Here is a 19,976-nt window from a genome sequence, read left to right on the forward strand (position 1 = left end):
CTGGCATTGCTAGCAAATGCCATTAAACAAGGAAGAAATTGCAGGCATAATTTTACTTTCTGTTTAGAAAGTAAAACTATTATTTGCAACCGATATTATTTTAAACGTGGAAAACTAGGGCTGGGGAGATAGCTCAGTCAGTAGAGTGCTTGCCTTGCAAGCACAAGGCCCTGGGTTCGATCCTCAGCACTGCAAAAAAAAAAAAAAAAACACGTGGAAGACCCAAGAGAATAAATTCAAAAGCAAATACATGCAATGAGAGAGCTCAGTTTCTATGTGCTGCACACAGCATTACGATTTAAATAGTTTAAAAAGGAGAAACATGCATTCTCCTGCCTGCTCCAGTCCTTCAGCCCCTAGTTCCCTCCAGAGGCAATCTGTGTTCACATTTTTCCTCTCTCCTTTAGTTATTTCTCACTTTACATTGCTTTTTCCTCCCAATTTTAATACTTTCATTTTCACTAACATATGTTTTCCAGTTTGGTGGATTTTTGTTGTTCTTGTTGTTTTTAGAGGTAGTCTTCCTATTCACATGTCTTATTTTCAACCCTATTCTGAGACTTCTTTGAGGCAAAAATTCTCTCTTAAATTTCTAAGTCTTTGGAATTATTTCCCATACACACTTTTCCTTTTAAAATGGAAACACTAAATGAATTTCTCTTGTTCTGCTAAATTTATTCTAATTCCTCCTATATGAAGCAAAAGGTGTGTGGTTTTTGGATTTTCTTAACTGAGAAGCACTAGGATGAGAAGAATCCCCCTTTCCTACACATATGTTAACTGGAGATGGTCCATCTCCGGTTAACCTCATGAGGCCTTCCGTATTTCTTCCATTAACAGTCAGAATGGCCAAGAAAAGTCCTCTGCCATGAATGGTAGTCACCTCTGAGAAACCACACAAAGTGAATGAGTTACCCCCACCTTTATGAAACCCCAAACTTATTTTTTTCACACACCCAAGAAGGCTTGAGTTTTTTAGGGTGGGGAAAGTGTTGGGTGAACAGTTCTCCAACAATAACATCAGATCTACTCCAAGGACAAATTGAATGTCCTTCCAGCAAACTTTAGGTCAAATGTTGCCAGTTCAAAGTAAGATACAGGGAAGGTCCTAGTTTGGACTTCATTTAAATACTTCATTTGTTTCTTCAGTGAGAGAGAAAACCAAGAGGCCACAAGTCAGTATTTGGGTTGAAGAGAGCGTGGGTGGGGGCATACACACACACCGAGATCAGTTGAGGACGTGGTACAATGGCCAAGGACACAAGAGAGCCACTCGGAACACAATTCCAAGAAGCAACTTCATGACTCAGAAAGGGAATCCCAGAGTAAGAGCACAGGAAATTTAGCTAAGGGTAGTTAGAATTGCGATTCTATGCGGGATTACACATATCTAAATTCTCCAGCAGAGGGCGCAGTTGTGGGGAAACCTGGCTTAGGTGATTGGGTCTAAGTAGTTCAGGGAGCCAATGCCCACTTATGAATCCTCAGGAGACACCCACAAGGGTAGAACACACCCATGGAAAGCAGAGCACACACCCAGGAAGGTGGGCAGACCCAAACACTAATGTTGTGTGCTCCAGGCCTCTCACCACACAGGGAGAAAATAAAACAATTTCAGGTTGGGTAGTTCACTAGTCCTTTGCTAACACCTGCCATCCATTCTCAAAATATATATAGCCTATCCTCTTGGAAAAACTGTTTAAAAAACATCTGGCATTTTTCACATCAAATAGCAGATTTGGAGTCAAGACAGTCTTATCTGGCTTTTCTGTCATGCTGATACAATTTTGTACAAAGTCCATTTTCTTTAGTTTACATGATATATTTTTAAGCAACATTCTCCTTTTCAATTTTTGTTATCATTTTAATTGTGATCAATGAAGTTTGCATCCTGGCACATGTAAGCAACCTCAATAAATTCCTTTCCTCCCCACTTGTTGTAGAGTCCCTGGATCCTTAACCCCTCCTGCTATTTCTGGTGGTCACTTGACAGATGTAGAGTTTAAAGTTCTAGCTTTGTGTACCAAGATGGAACAAGAGACTTTGAACAAAATGACTTCCTGTTCCCAGTGAGTTTGTCCACTGCAATTCTCAGGCTATTGCATAGCTATATTCTACACGTTGTCATTACAAATAACCACTCTCCCACCGGAATCTACTTTCAACCATTTTTGTCCCTAACACCCTATCAATCTTCTGATCTGATTGGGACTTTTAATTCATAGATTCATAGGCTCAGATAAGGCTCTCCATTACTGTTAGCAGTCATCATTACCTTGTTTTAAAATAACATTATCAGGGCTGGGGATATAGTTCAGTTGGTAGAGTGCTTGCCTCACAAGCACAAGGCCCTGGGTTCAAATCCCCGGCACCAAAAAAATAATAATAATAATAATAATAATATTATCATTTCTCTAAATACAGAAATAGTACATGCTAACCTTTTTTTTTCCATGCTAACCTTTTGAAAAAATAGAAATGTAGAAAAGAACATTAAAAATAATTTTATCACCCAGAGATTACCTCTTTTAAAAATTTGATGTGTATTTTTTAGACAATGCATTGCATAAAATCCATATTTTATCTACAAAAGTCATAAATATCTTTATGCAATTCTAATGGTAAAAGCATATAAGCTTTTGATGAGGAAAAGTAATTGATTTCCTAATGACTCCCCAAAGTAGCCAATTTTTAAAGTGTTGTTTGTCTGAATTTATTGTAAAAATTGGAAAGCAGGGGTCAGTCGAAGTATTCATACAAATACTAAGTTCCATCTGTATGGAAATTACCCTATGACACTTTCCATTTGATGGTTCCCACACAGCCATGGGCTTATTCTCTAGTTACTTAATTCCATTTTTATTGTATCAGACAGCTCATAATTAGTTTCAGGATAATGTTCTAGCTAGTACTCCCCAAAGGGCAAGAATCATTTGTCATCAGAACGTAACACATGTGGGTGTGTGCGCACTCACACACGCACGCACCCACATACACACACACACACACACACACACACTTTCTGCCAAGAGTTCTGTTGCAACCTGCTACAACTCATGCACCAATGAAAGAACACATTCCCAGGCCTTTCCCTTGACAGTAGATCTTTCATCATGAATGAATGAACTCAGGAGAAGCAGTTTCGTGAATAGAGCTCAAATCTTCTTGCAAGAGGAATAGTGACTTTCTTCTAGGACGAATTTGGGTTCTTGCCCTCCAGAATCCCATCTGACTAGGAAACAAGCCAGCTAACTTACATTTCCCATCTGTTACAATCATAACTTTGTTGTATGCCATATTACAGCATGTTAGAGCCAGAGGGGATAGAGATTGAGGCTTATAAGTGCTTATCAGTGCTAGGGATTGAACCCAGGGCCTTGTGCTTGACAGGCAAGCACTCTATGAACTAAGCTATATCCTCAGCCCCCATTTTCTTTCTTTTAATTTTTACTCTAAGGTTCTTCATTACATAGTTTTATTCTAATAATATTGAAGAGTGTTATTTTTAAGGATCCTGGTTAGCGGAAGTTTCCATCTATGTACAAGGGTGATTTTCAAAGGAAAAAGAGAAGACACATTGGGAACAAGGTGGAATCTGAGATTATTACTGTTAATTACAAGGGAAACATATGTCCCTGAAAGTTTGAAAACATCGTTTTGGTAAGAGAATTCTAATTAAGTAGCCTAAGCCATCCCCAGACCAAATGTAATCTATACATTTCTAGTGCATATAAATCATGTTTATAGATTTTTTTTTTGAAAATTTCATTGTGCTGTTTCACATGAAGCTATTTCTGAGTAAGAACTGACAGTATTGAGGGGTAGCTGGGATGACAGACCTTAACAATAATCTAGAAATATTTTGGCTATAAAAGGCTGGTTACCATTAGTGTAGCTTTTATAGAAAGCAATATGGAGATGCCAAAAAGAAAAAGAAAAGAAAGGAAAGAAAGAAAACAAGAAATAGAACTACATATAATCCAGCAATCTTACTTCTGGGTATTTATCCATAAGTCAGTGTGTCAGAGAGGTACCCACACACCCATGTTTATTACAGCACTGTTCACGCTAGCTACAGTGGGGGGTCCTTATCCATTAATGGATGAATGAAGAAAATGTGGTACATATACACAACGGAATGTTATCCAGCCATAAAAGAATAAAATGCCATCATCTGTGGCAACATGGATAGAACTGGAGGACATTATGTTAAGTGAAATAAGTCATGCACAGAAAAACAAATACTGCATGTTCTTATTTATATGTGGAAACTAAAAGAAATGATTTCCTACAAGTGAAGAGAAGAATAGTAGTCCTAGAGGAGGAGGGGAGGAGGAATAGAGGGAGACGGGCTCATGGGTACCAAACACCATTAGATAAGAGGAATAAGTTCTAGAGTCCTCTATTACTGTAGGGTGATGATAGTCTCCCACAATTCATGACATGTCCTGTAAAGAGCCCGAAGAGAAGACATCAAAGTTTCCCAAGAAAAAGAAAGAAATGTTTAAGGAGAAAGTAATGCACATTATCTTGATTTGATCATTACACATGACATACCTGGAGTAACTTATCATGCTCTAACCCATAACGTATGCAATTAAAAAGAAAAAGATGACACAAGACTGATGACTCACTATTTTTTTGAAATAAGCATACTGGAACTGATCCAATCCAATAAGTTCTGATGGATTGATTTAGAGCTCCTATAGTGATACCACCAGCTGTTCAGAACATTTTGGGAGGGATCTCTTTCAAAACTACCTTCAGAAGCTTTTGTCTGCTGCATATTATTTCAGCCATCTTCCAACACATTAAGAAATTTTCTTTGACTCTGGAACTGATTATGTAACCATTTAAGATAATATTTCTTTGTTTAAAAATTTTAATATTCTAAAATCAAAATCTGACTTATACGTTCAAGGCTTCTTTGTGGACTAATTGATAAGAACAGCCCTTTGTAAACACTTATTATATATAATGTTAAGTTGTTATGATCATCTAAAGGGTCATGTTTTTATAGTCATAATATTTAACAACTAGAAAAGTATCATAATCACAAAGTAATTTCGTTTTCCCATTGTGTCTTGCTGATCGATGTGATCTATCTTCTAATAAGATGGTCTTCTCTCTAAAAATGTGGTTACAAAAGAGTTGTTCTGTCATTCTTTCCACATTATTTTTACTTCATTCCAATTATGTCTTGATACTTTGGGGTACTGTTCCAAGCTTTGAATGGAAATGTATCAAAAATGCAAATCCAGGTTACGGCTACAATTAGGATCATCTTCCTAAGCCTCCTCCCCAGTGAGCCTGCCCCCCCCCTTCCCGCACAAGGTGTGAGCTGGGAGCCTGCAAAAGGAAGCTTCCATTCTGTGAATCTCTAAGGAGATGTCCTGAGTGGTGTTGGGCTTCCTGGTTTCCCTGCATTCACAAATCTAGAAGAGTGCCTGTCACCTCAAAGAACAGCAGGCACCTTTCATCTGTACCTTTTATCCAGTACAGTGGGGTTTCTCAGTCTGTTGTCTGTGAACCATTTACATCAGAACTCCTAATCCCAACTCTGACTTTCTACTGAATCAGAAATTCTTGAGTTCAGCCCATGAACCTATGCTTTTTTACACTTTCCCCCAGGGATTCTTATACATTCCAAAATTTGCCATGGTTTGGCAGATTTCCTGAAGTCCAACTTGTAGGGTACAATATGAACTAGACCTGGTGATGTACCAGGGTAAAGCTTCATTGCATTAAAAGATTCATTGATGTGATACATTTCATTCCTCATCAAGAACAAATGGAAGACTGAGGGTATAGCTCAGTGGTACAGTGCTTGCCTAGTACTTGTGAGGCACTGGGTCCAATCCTCAGCATCACATAAAAATAAATAAATAAAATTAAGGTATTGTGTCTGTCTACAACTAAAATTATATAATAAAAAATTTAAAAATAATTTAAAAGAAAAACAAATGGAATTTCTCTCCAGCAATCATGAGGACAATAGGTCAGACCCACATTCATTCCCTTTAATAGACTTACGGTCTCATGATCCTTTGCTTCTAGATATTTCAGGTCACTCAAATGCAGATTTTTATTTTATGTCATTATTATTATTATTGTTGTTGTTGTTGTTTGGTAATGGGGATTGAACTCAGGAGTGCTTAACCTCTAGCCACATCCCCAGCCCTTTTAAAATATATATTTTATTTAGAGACAGAGTATCACTAAGTTGCTAAAGGCCTTGATAAGTTGCTGAGGCTGATTTTGAACTTGTGATCCTCCTGCCTCAGCCTCCCAATTTTCTGGGATTGTAGGTGTGTGTCATTGTGCCCTGCTCAAATAAATACAGATTTTTAAAAGTGCATTTATTCATTCAACAAATATTAATTAGTCCTCCCCATGAACCAGGTTTTATGCTTGTCATCAACAATATTGGGATAAATAGGATGTTTTCCCCAAATAATTCATTCTAGTTCTTAATCCTGTCTTCCCAGTCTCCCTAGTAATTGCTGCAGAGGAATTCCAGATATTTCCTAATCCAGTGTTGTTCTCTTTTTAGCTTTGTCTGTCTGTTTATGGTGTTACTTAGAACTTCCAGGGGACACAGGTACAGATCAGGTAGGCTCCTCACAACTACCTCCCATTCAACCACATAGTTCATTTTCTCTACTTATTTTTTATTACATTTTCATGCAAAATTTCAGTGAAGACAAGAAAGTTTATGAAACAACAACCTAGAATAGACATATTTTCAAGTGTTTATCTCCAACAAAAACTTCTAACATTTTTTAGAAACAAAGACTTTATAATTTTAAGAATCAGTCTTTGTGTGATATTTATAAACCTTTTAGATATTCTTTCAAAGAGCATTGTTAACATTTCAACCGTTTTTTATTGAGGTTTCACACACAGAGAAACACAATAGGACTTAATTATAAAAGTTAAAAGAATAGTTCAAATACTGGTATTACTTTACACATTTACTTAACACATAGAATACAGAAACCAACTGTTTTCCTTTCTCTTTCATAAAAACAAAAGAAACTGGTACATATACACAATGAAATATTACTTAGCCATAAAGAATAATAATATTATGGCATTCACAGATAAATGGATGGAATTGGAGAATATCATGCTAAGTGAAATAAGTCAATCCCAAAAAACCAAAGGCTGAAAGTTTTCCCTGATAAGTGGATGAGGATGTATAATGGGGACTTGGGGGTGGGGAGTGAGAGAAGAATGGAGGAACTGTAGATTACATAGAGGGAAATGAAAGGAAGAGGGAGTATGAAAGATGGTGGACTGAGACAGACATCATTACCCTATGTACATGTATGATTACATGAATGGTGTGAATCTACATTGTGTACAGCCATAGAAATGAAATGATGTACCCCATTTGTGTACAATGAATTAAAATGCAGTCTGTAAAAAATTAAAAAGAAAAATAATTTAGCAGGGTGCAGTGGTGCACTCCTGCAATCCCAGGTACTTGGGAGCCTGGAACAAGAGGATCACAAATTCAAGGTCAGCCTGGGAAACATAGCAAGACCTGTGTTGAAATAAAATAAAAAGTGCTGGGGGTGTGGCTCAGTGGGAGAGTGCTTGCTTAGCACATATGAGGAACTAGGTTCCATCCCTGGCCTATGAAACACACCAAAATACAAAAATTGTTTAAAAAGAATTGTCACTGGTTATGAATGATTTAAAATCATTTACGTCTGAGGAGAACAAATCTAAATTACTTCCATTTTGAAAAAACAAAACCCAGCTTATTCATTTCTATCCACTCAAGTCTTAGGCCCCATAATTTTGACAGTACTCTGCTATTTATTCTAAACGACAGAAGATACGTTATCTTATAATAAAGAAGTCTGTACAATGCAAAAAGTATATAGAGTTTAATTAAGGCACATTTCCAAGACAAAAATACTGCATACACTATAATTGAATTACATTTGTTTTGGGTTAGACAACAAGGCTTACACTGTAAGAACATTAAGTATTCCTAGGAAATCTCATATGATTCTATTTTACTGCGATTAGTTCAACTCTCCCTTTCTTGTCTTCTTTTTCTGTTTCGGATAAATCAGAGACAATACCTCAAATTGGTGCTTACTTGGTATAAACTCTTTTCCCACTAGCTAAGCTTTAATAAAGATGTTTGCCCTCGAGGGAGCTGGAGGCAGTAGAATCATTAACTTTCAGAAGAACTACCGTCCTTGAGTTCCACTTGGAAGAAATTGTTTTGGAACCATCTCAAGCCACAAAAATGGGTACTTGAAGCCACAAACCTTAATTCTCCATTTCCTGAACTGTCTTGTTCTAACCTGCTCCTATCTTCTTCTAGGCTGATTCTTTGTTTAATTTCCATTGAACTGTGGTTCAGTGACAACCTCCACTGAATTAAAAAAAAAAAAAAAACTATCAATTTTCTAAAACAACATTTGCCTTTCACATCAAGAGTCTAGCTGCAAATTTGCTCAATTGTTCTCAAGAACCTAGGTATTAAAACAGAACAAGAAGGGCCTCTTTATTTATCACCAGTCATGTATATTAATACATATGCTTCTATCAACCTACACATTTAGACATATTTAAAAGACCTGTGTTCCCTGGAAAACCACATACTAAGACTGAAGTAGTGGAGACCACATGGTGGGAGGGTGGAAAAGCACAGATTTTCCTCTAGAAACGAAACCCTATTCATAAATAGAAGGTGCTTATGTCCAAGTGCCTAAGGATAAATGCAGCAACTTAATCTGGCTAAGTGACATTCAATACACTGGGCTGTTTGCATTCCAGTTACTTGTAACTCCAAGTCCACACATTTACATTGGAGTGTGCATGTCTGCTTGCTTTGGGGGGTAGTTCTTGTTGAAGCAGTTTTTAATAGACAACAATGGGTGTTTTGCCCATTTGCTGTTTGTGCTGTACTTACAGCTGAGATAAAGGGTTATGGAAAGGGCTATTTCAGGCTATGGCTGCTTATGGAGTCATAGATGTGTTTTCCTGGAATAATCACTCACCTCTAAGTAGTATATCACGACAATAACTTGGAGATGTTTTAAATGTTCTCCACATTGTTATAGTGAATTTCTAGGTTTAGGACTTGAGAAAGCAAAGATCTAAGCCTCGATGACCTCCAAATGGATACACAGTTGCTCTAGGCATCTTTGAAGAAAAAGTTCAAAAGAAGTTCACTCTCTTGTTTTGTGAGCTTGGACATCTGGTTCAACATCTCTATCCTTAGATTTCAGATCTCTCTTTTGTAAGACATAAAAGTATCTATCCATCCAACCTCACAAGGTTGTAACATGAAAGTTCCTGACTGTGAAAGCATTCTGCAAAGTCCTTTGTAAATATAAGGGGGGAATAGTACGATTTTTGTAACTGTTAATGAAGTTATAAGATCGTTAAGATCATTCACTGGGGACAATCCAGATCCCAGACCCTCCTTAGATCCACTGACAGTGTTCCTATTGCTTCCAGCTTTTTTTGGTGAACACCTGGCACCAGCCTATCTTGGGGGACATTTCTGAATGAACCATGGCATTTAGGAAGCTGGCCTTGAGAGGAAGCAACATGCACAATAGAAAACTACTCACATCCTCTAACTTACCCCTAAATTCATATTTCCTCTCATATTTAGAGAAAGACATTTCTCACAGCAAAAGGCACAGAGCAACATTAAGTTGCAGTTTCTGGGACATGAAACATGAAAAGGTTTATTTCATGGGAGACTGATTCCCAGACTTGTACTGGTTCGAGCAAACACAGGTACATGAAAACAGCCTCCCAAGATGAAATCAGACCGTAGCTCACTTGTTACCTGTATTTTGGCATCAGACTGCCAAATCCAGCTAGGCAGTTTCTTTCATAGAGATTTTTTGGAGCTGGCAGACATGTAGGTGCATGTGGAAGGTAAACACTTGAAGAAGAGCAAATACAGGCACTTCTATCACCACCATGCCGAGAAAGTCATGCCACCTGCTGAGAGATGATGTGGTCAGGTTCTCTCAGGTCATTACTCAGAATTACAAAAGTGTGGAAAACACCTGCAAGAATGAGTGAGAAGAGGAATTCTGGAGCGAGAGTGTGGATGTCAGCAAAATTTTCCAGACTCCATGAACAAACCCAGCCCCTCCAGGGCTACCAAGCAGTACCGAGGGAAGCAGGTGTGCTTGATTCATAAAGAGAGAAATAAGGTTCCACATTTAACATAAACTTTGAAGTCATGTTTCATGTATTAACATCAAAGTAACATTCTCAATGGTATCACTAGAAATCCATTCTACATGTTAATTATGTATGTTCCCCATAGTTACAAAGTTAGTAAGTTAGTAAGTGGAAAAGCCAGCACTTAGATTTCAAGTCCGATGCGCTGTATCTGGGTTGGGGAAGGCACATACATGAAGCTTGATTGGTCAACAGGTGTTGACAACCAAGCTTCCTTGGCAATAGACTTCATAGACTCAATGAAGTCTATTTAAGACATATTTTCCTTCTCATCCACCACTGTGGAACCAGGGATACAGAAGGAGAAATCGAATCTCAAGCCACACAGACCTACCAGGAAAGAGGAAGAGAGAAATGTGTAATTTAAATAACATCTAAAACCTAAATTACCTGTAGCCTGACAGAGTGTGTTCTGTGTTTCCATGTGATGATTATGTGTGTGTGTGTTTTAGTAAGCTGTTTTGCTACTGTGACAAAAGTCCTGACAAGAACAATTTAAAGAAGAAAAGTTTATTTTGGGACTCACAGTTTCAGAGGTCCCAGACCATAGATAGCCAGCTCCATTCCTCAGGGCTTAAGATGAGGCAGAGCTCATGGTTGAAGAGTGTGGTGAAGGGAAGCAGCTCAAGTATCACACCAGAAAGCAGAGAAAGTCTCCACTCATCACAGACAAAATACGTACCCCAAAGACACGCCCCCAATGCCCACCTCCTCCAGCCACACCCTACCTGCCTACAGTTACCACCTAGTTCATCCCTATCAGGAGATTAATTCACTGATTGGGTTAAGGTTCTCATAACCCAATCATTTCACCACTAAATGGTGAAATGTCTCACACATTTAGCTTTTGGGGGACACCTCACATCACATCTAAACCATAACAACATGGAATGCCATGATTTGAACCAATTCATCAACTACTAAAACAAAAGGCCAGATTTTTAAGGGATCTTGCAATCTGACTGAATTTCTCACTCTAACCTTGGCCCAAGTTCAGATACCCCCGCCTCCACCTAAAATAACTCATTAATTAAAATTGAGGACACAGTAGAACTTAATTAATTGGGTTTTTAACCTGTCATCAAAAACTGTGCTTCAGGGCTGTGGTTATGGCTGAGGGGTAGAGCACTTGCCTAGCACGTGTGAGGCACTGTGTTTGATCCTCAGCACCACATAAAAATAAATAAGTAAAATAAAGGTATTGTGTCCATCTACAGCTAAAAAACCAACTGTGCTTCAGCTGTTTCTCCTCTCTAAAAATGAGAGGGTAATTATTGAATTACTTTTAAAAATGAAGGAAGTTTTTGTTTTTGTTTTCCATATTTTTATTGGTGCATTATAATTAGGTAAGTACATATGATGGGATTTATTACATATTCATACACGCATAAAATAAAACAATATAAATTGGCTAGTATAATTCCCCAGCATGTCCCCTTTCTCTCCCCTCCTGCCTTCTCCTGGTCCCTTTCCTCTACTGGTCTCCCTTTAATTTTCATAACATCCCCGCCCCCAATTCCCTTTTTTCCTCTCAACCTTCTACGTAGGAAAGAAAACATACAACCCTTGACATTCTGAGTTTGATTTATTTTACTTAACATTCTCAAGTTCCATTCATTTTCCCACAAATAACATAAATTCATTCATTATGGCTAGATAAAACTCCATTGTGTACGTATTCCACTTTTTCTTTATCTATTCATCTAAGAATGAAGTTTATGTTTGGAAAGCAGGAAGAAAAATGCTTGTCACACAGTAACTACTCAGTGTCATGAGCAGTGAGTAAGAGAGGAATCAAGTTTGGTTCCAACAAGTGGATTTTATTCATGCAATGCACACTCAACTTAACATTCCTAATAACAGCAAGTCACAAATACATTGAAGATTCACTTCCTTGTTCACCTAGAGTCCAATCCCCATGGACTTACTCAATGCAACATCTCTTAGCCAAGAAGTCAGTCTGCAAGACCGAGGGGATTCTTCTCAGCCATAGCCTCTCTCAGCTCCTCGGATGTCTTTGAATGTCCTCAGGTGTCTGATAAGCCGGAGGTGGGTGGCAGTTGTCACCGTGGGAGAGGTGGTCAGCTGTATGGCCTTGGTGACAAGAGTCGATCAGCAAACAGCGATAGAGTGGACAGCAGTCAGGGCAGTCAAGAGACAGAGCGACGTGGAGTCCTCTGGTCACGGTGCTGCTGACAGTTTGCTCCAAAAGTCCAGGGGTTTAAGTAGTGATTTTCAGCCCAGTCATGTTCTGGTCTTCATTGATAAAGACCAGAACGTGACTAGACTAGGAGCCACTACTCAAATCATAGATAAAGGTTCATATCGGCATTGTTCAGGAGTGTCATCCTGCCACACAGCAAGTTTGTCACCAGGCGCCTTTTATGATTTTAGTTTTATAAGTCCAGGCAAATACCAAATACAGCTTATTATTACTATATAACACACAACTATAGCAATTCCAATTATTTCCTTGCCTCATTACACTCAGTAAACAATGGGTACAAATAATCCTAAAAGTTTATATACCTTAAACTAGAGTTCAAATACACGAAGCAAAAGCCAGTGGATCTAAAAGGAGAAATAGACACATTAACAATTAAAATCAGAGATTTAAAAAGCCCACTTTTAATAATTGATAGTACAAGAAGAAATAAAATAACTAAAGGTACAGAAGACATGGGTAGCACTTCAATCAACTTAATGTAACTAACAATTAACAGAACACTCCACCCAATAAGAGACTACAGGTCCTTTTAAAGTATTGTTATGAGCTGAATGTTTACCTACCCCAATTTTGAGGCCCTAGCCCCCAGGGTGGTTAGTGTTTGGAGGTAGAATCTTTGGAGGTTAGGTTTAGATGAGGTCATAAAGGTGGAGCTCTTATGAGAATAATCTCCTTAAAAGAAGAGGAAGAGAGACCAGAGTTTGTCCTGTCTCTACCATGTTGGAAGAAAAAGACCCTTCACCAGGAACTGAATTGGTCAGCACCTTGATTTTTAATTTCTCAGCCACCATAATTATGAGAAATAAATGTCTGTTGTTTAAGCCATCTAGTCTATGGTATTTTGTTAGAGCAGTACAAGATGACTAAGTACATATGAAACATTTTCCAAGATAGATGGCATCTTACTCCACAAAACAGTATCCATTGATTTAAAATGATTCAAAGCATACAAACAACATCTAAGGAAAAAAACCTCAAAATTGTATAGTAAAAGAAATGGAAGGAAATTTAAAGACACTTTAGAAAATATCTCATCCAAAAGAAGGTAATAATGGAGAAACTGATGAACCAAAAATAAACACATAGTAAAAAGCAAATTACGGAAGTGAATGTTTCCATATTGGCAATGACATTAAGTGTTAATGAATTAAACTATCCACTTAAAAGGCAGAAATAGGCAGAATGGATTTAAAAAATAACCTGACTATATGCTAACTACAAGAAACTCACTTTAGAGTCAAAGACACAAATAGGTTGAAAGTGAAAGGATGAAAAAAAGATACTCCATGTAATCAGTATCCAAAAGAGAGCTGGAGTGGATAAATTAATGTCAAACAAAATAGACATTAAGAAAATATTATAAAATATTACATTATGTGAGAAGTCAATCCATCAGAAAGATATAGTGATTATTAGCATATGTGAATCTACCACAGAGCTTTGAAATGCATGAAGCAAAAACAGACAAAACTGAAAGAAGAAGCATTTCAATACCCCACTTTGAATAGTGGACAAAACAGAGAGAAGATCAGCAAGGAAATAAAAGACATAAAAAAAGAAAAACTAGCTGGGTTCTGACAGCACACATCTATAGTGTCAGCTGTTAAGGAGACTGAGGCAGGAGGATTACAAGTTCAATGCCAGCTGAGCAATTTAGCAAGAACTTATACCAAAATAAAAAAGAAAGAAAGAAAGAAAGAAAGAAAGAAAGAAAGAAAGAAAGAAAGAAAGAAAGAAAGAAAGAAAGAAAAAGAAAAGAAAAGAGCTGGGGGTTTAGTTCAGTGGTAAAGCAGTTGCCTAGCATGCATGAGGTCCTGTATTCAATCCCCAGCACAACACACACACACACACACACACACGCACACACACACACACACAAGAAAGGAAAGGAAAAAACTAAACTAAAAAATAAATAGAGTTAAGAGCCTTCTATAGAACACTTCCTCTAAAAAATTAAATTCTTCTCAAGGGTGCAGGGAATATTCTCTAGTACAGGCCAAATTTAGGACATGAAACAAGTTTCAATGAACCTCAGAAGACTGAAATTGCCAAGTGTGGTGGCACACAACTGTAATCCCAGCAACTCAGTGTTATAGGGTACAACTTAAGAACAGACTGATCACCACTGAGAAGTCCAAATTTGAGAGTCTTTATTAACCGGGTCAGCTGACTGTCTCACACAATGCCCCCAAAAATGGCTATTGGGAGAACAGCCCCGACCATAGGGTTGTAGGGGTTCTTATACCAAAAATCACATAAATTATGTGTCTATTGCTATGATTCGAAATTACAAACTAACATTATGAGATCATTAACAGAGGGGGAAATGGGTCAAAACGACCCTTACCTAGGTACAAACTAAAGAATGGTTACTAACATTCACACAATCACCTTTCACATGGTTTAGGAGCAATAGGAATCAAAAGAGAGCAATTTTTCATTACTTAAGAATCATAATTTTGTGTCACTAAACATGTCATGCTAAGTAACTGATGATGGGTACAGAGGCAGGGTGTTCCCATGGGAGAAGCTTATTTCCTACATTACATCGAGTCTCAGAGCAAAATGGAGTCTGTTTAGTTATTTCCCTTATAGTCTGGCCTATAACATTCTTATGGAGCCAGATCTGTCAGCCCATCACACTCAGGAGGCTGAGGCAGGAGGATTACAAGTTTGAGTCCAGCCTGAGCAACTTAGTGAGATTTTTGTCTCAAAAAATGAAAGGCCTGGGGGTGTAGCTTAGTGAAAGAGCATGTTATAGTTTCAATATTAGGTGATCTCAAAAGCTCATGTACGAGACAATGCAGGAAAGTTTAGAGATGAAATGATTGGGTTTTAAGAACCTTAACCTAATCAAGAGTATTAATTCTCTGATTAGGATTAACTGAGTGGTAACTAAAGGCAGATAGGGTGTGGCTGAGGAGGTGGTCCCGGGGGGTGTGCCTTTGGGGTTTATATTTTGTCCTTGTTGAGTGGAGCTCTGTCTCTGTCTCCTGGTGTCATCTCCCTGGCTGCTTTCCTCTGCCACATACTTCCTCCATGATATCCTGCCTTATCTCTGGTCCTGAGATATGGAGTCAACCATCTATGAACTGAGACCTCTGAAACCATGAGCCCCAGAATAAATTTCACCTTCTTTAAAATTGTTCATGTCAGGTCTTTTGGTCAGAGCATTGAAAAAGCTGACCAAAATAGAGCACCCTTGGGTTCCATTCCCAGCACTACTGGGGAAAAAAAGAAATTCTTAGAATTATACAAAGTATCTTTTCTCTCCATAAATAATTATGTTAGAAATCAATAACAGAAAGAAAGTAAAAAAATTCACAAATATGTGAAAATTAAATGGCAAGTTCCTAAAGAATTGATAGGTCAAAGAATAAATCATATGGAAATTAAATATTATTTGAGATGATTAAAAACAAAAACAACACACTAAAATGTATATAATATAGCAAAAGAATGCTCAGAGGAAAATTTAGAAACTGTAAATGCCTGTATTTTAAAAGAAGAAAGATTTCAAATCAATAATTTAACATTACATCTTCAGAAACTAGAGAAAAATTAAACCTGGCAGAAGTTAGGAAATAAGAAATACTAGAATGGAGATAGGTGAATGAAAAAAATGAAAGAGAAAATAAATGAAACCAAAAGTAGACAAAAATATCCACAAAATCAAAACACTATGAGCTAGACAACCCAAGGGAAAAAAAAGAGAAAATGAAAGTAAAATCAAAAATGAAAATTGAGGAATCCTAGAACAAGGAGACCTCGCCTAAGATTCCAGCGGTGCGAGCTTGGAGTGCAGGCCCAATGGAGCCCCAGACGCTAGCTCCATTCCCCTCTGGTCCGCGTCCCTCCCTGGGCCAGGCTGGCACACTTGTCTTTCTCTTCCCTCTTGGCGCTGCTCCAACGCCCGATGGTGTCCACTGATTTGGAGAATATTGACACAGGAGTTAATTCTAAAGCTACGAGTCATGTGACTATTAGGCATGGGGTTTTAGAAGAAATTGGAAATAGAGTTACAACCAGAGCAGCACAAGTAGTGAAGTACCACCAAAGTATCAGTTCAGGCCACCAAAGCAACAAATGTTGACAAACTGAAACCTACTGCTTCTATGAAACCAGTACAGATGGAAATGTTGGCTCCAAAGGATCCTTCTCCCATACCTGAGGATGTCTCCATGAAGGAAGAGAACCTCTGCCAAGCTTTTTCCAATGCTTTGCTCTGCAAAATCGAAGACATTGATAATGAGGATTGGGAGAACCCTCAGCTCTGCAGTGATTACATTAAGGATATCTACCAGTATCTAAGACAGCTTGAGGTTTTGCAATCCATAAATCCACATTTCTTTGATAGAAGAGATATAAATGGACGTATGCATGCCATCCTAGTGGACTGGCTGGTTCAAGTCCACTCCAAGTTTAGGCTTCTGCAGGAAACTCTGTACATGTGCATTGCTGTCATGGATCGATTTTTACAGGTTCAGCCAGTCTCCTGTAAGAAAGTTCTATTGGTTGGGATTACAGCTTTGCTCTTGGCTTCTAAGTATGAGGAGATGTTTTCTCCAAATATAGAAGACTTCATTTATACCAGTTCTCAAATCCTAGAAATGGAAACTCTAATTTTGAAAGAACTGAAGTTTGAGTTGGGTTGACCTTTGCCACTACACTTCTTAAGGCAAGCATCAAAAGCTGGGAAGCTGATGTTGAACAGCACACATTAGCCAAATATTTGATGGAGCTGACTCTCATTGACTATGACATGGTGCATTATCACCCTTCTAAAGTAGCAGCAGCTGCTTCCTGCTTATCTCTGAAGGTTCTAGGCCAAGGAAAATGGAACTTAAAGCAGCAGTATTACACTGGATACACAGAGAATGAAGTATTGGAAGTCATGCAGCACATGGCCAAAAATGTGGTGAAAGTAAATGAAAACTTAACTAAATTCATCACCATCAAGAATAAGTATGCCAGCAGCAGACTCCTAAAGATCAGCACAGTCCCTCAGCTGAACTCCAAAACCATCAAAGACCTTGCCGCCCCTCTGATGGGGAGGTCCTAGGCTGATGCAGCTTCATCCATGCACTTTTTCTTACTGTTGTGAAACTCTTGATTTTGTACATAGTCCTCTGGTCTAGTTCAAGAAACCTCTTCTCAGACTAATTTCTAAATGTATATTGAGGAAAAATAAAGCTATTGATTTTTCTTAAGGTAGAAAAAATGAAAATTGAGACATTATAATGACCTTACAGAATATATGAACCTTATAGAATACTATGGACAATTATATAATGCAAATTAAATAACCTAGATGAAATGGACAAATTCCTAGAAATACACAAACTGCCAAAGATAACTCAAGAAGAAATAATGAATATACCTTTAGCAAATAATGATAATGAATTGCTAGTCAAAAATCTCCCAGCAAAAAGTACCCAGGTGGGAACAGCTTCATAGGTGAATTCTCCCAAATATTCAAGAAGAATTGACACAAATCCTTCTCAAACTCTTCCAAAAAATGGATGAGGAGAGAATGCTTCCTGACTGCTTTTTTAGGCAACATTTCTATCCTGTTACCAAGTCATACAAAGACAATACAGAAAAAGAAAAATGCAGATCAATATCCCTTATGAATATGAATGTAAATATTCATGACAAAATGTTAATAAACCAAATCCAGTATATTAAAAGCATAGTACACCATGACCAAATGGAGTTAATTCCTGTGTGGATCAAGATCAATCAATGTAATAAGCCACATTAATAGAATAAAAAGGTGAAAAACCTACATGAGCATCTTAACAGATGCAAAGAAACATTTGACAAAAATCCAATACCTTTTTGTTGCAAAACACTAAACAAATTAGGAAGGGCGGGATCTTCTTCAACGTGATAAATAGCATGGAAAATTCATAGACAACATCATGCCAACGGTGAAAAACTGAAAGTTAGTTCCCTCATGTCTGGGTAAAGACTAGAATGTCTGTTCTCATCACTTCTATTCAACATTGTAGTTGAAGTTCCAAATTAGGCAAGAAATAAGGGCATTGAGATTAGGAAAGAAGTAATTATTCTCAGATGACAAGATCAATTATATAGAAAACTTGCACGCAGAGGTAAAAATTCGGTTCAGCAAAGCTGAAAGGTCATTATGCAAAAGTTGTTTGCATTCCAATATACAAGCAATGAACAATCCCAGATGAAATTATGAAACAATTCAATTTATAATTATATAAAAAAACAAGTAGGAATACATTTAATAAAAAAAGTACAAGATTGTACATTGAGAACTACAAAACATTGTTGAGCTGGGTGTGGTGGCTCATGCCTATAAGTCCAGCAAATCAAAAGCTGAGACAGGAAAATGGCAAGTTCAAGGCCAGCCTCAGCAATTTAACAAGGCCCTAGGCAACTTAGTAAGATCCTGTCTCAAAATAAAAAATAAAAAGGGCTGGGAATGCAGCTCAGTGGTAGAGCACTTCTATGTTCAATCCTCAGTATGAAAACAAAAACAGAAAATCTGCTGAAAGAAATGAAAGAAAACCTGAAACAAGTGGAATGACATATGGTGTTCCTGGGTTTGAAGTTTTAATACTTTTAAGATGGCAATACTCCAAACCGAACTACAAATTCAATTCCTATCCAAATTCCCACAGTTTCTCTTGTACAAATGTAGAGGTAAAACCTTCAATTCATACGGAATTTCAAGGGACCCTGAATAGGGAAACAATCTTGAAAAAGAGGAACGAAGCTATGGGAACTCACAATTCCCAATGTCAAAACTTGCTGCAAAGATACAGTATTTAAAATATTTGTGGTACTTAGAGATGGATAAACATCTAGATAAGTGCAGTAGAATGAAGATTCTGGAAGTAAATTCTCATGGCCATGGTCAATTGACTTTGATAAGGGTTCCAAGACCAGTCAATGGGAAAGGGTGGTCTTTTCTACAGGTTGTGCTGGGTCACTGGCTACTCACATGCAAAAGGATGAAGATGGACCATTTCCTCACACCATACACATACACACAAAAAAAAAAACCTCAAAAGTATCAAAGGCATACACACACACACACACACACACACACATATATATGTGTGTGTGTGTATATATATATATATGTATATATATATATATATATATATATATATATAACTTAGTTATAAACCCTCAGAAGAAAATATACAGATAAATCCTCATGAATTGGGTTAGGTAATGGTTCTTAAATGTGATACCAGAAGTACAAGCAACAAAAGTGAAAAGGGTAGATAACTAGAATTATAATAAGTTTAGAGTTTTTGTACATCAACAGAAACTATCAGGAAAGTGAAAAGATGGCCCACAGAATGGAAAAAAAAAATCCGTGTATCATACGTCCAGTAAGGCCCTAGGACTCTAGCATAAAGGTGAGTTCTTCAATTTGATAAAAGGGATACACACAAAATTCAGAAACACTATCATACTTAATGGTAAACATAATAAATGCTTTCCCCCTAAGATTTGGAATAAGACA

The 19,976-nt window shown here is 37.6% G+C and overlaps 1 pseudogene; it reads left to right on the forward strand.

Annotated features, from left to right (window-relative positions):
• Positions 1-9,966: 9,966 nt before the first annotated feature.
• On the forward strand, positions 9,967-17,525 carry LOC124985761 (G2/mitotic-specific cyclin-B2-like; annotated as a pseudogene).
• Positions 17,526-19,976: the final 2,451 nt, after the last annotated feature.

This window comes from Sciurus carolinensis, chromosome 5, assembly GCF_902686445.1.
Source record: "Sciurus carolinensis chromosome 5, mSciCar1.2, whole genome shotgun sequence".
In the NCBI taxonomy this organism is placed as follows: Eukaryota; Metazoa; Chordata; class Mammalia; order Rodentia; family Sciuridae; genus Sciurus; species Sciurus carolinensis.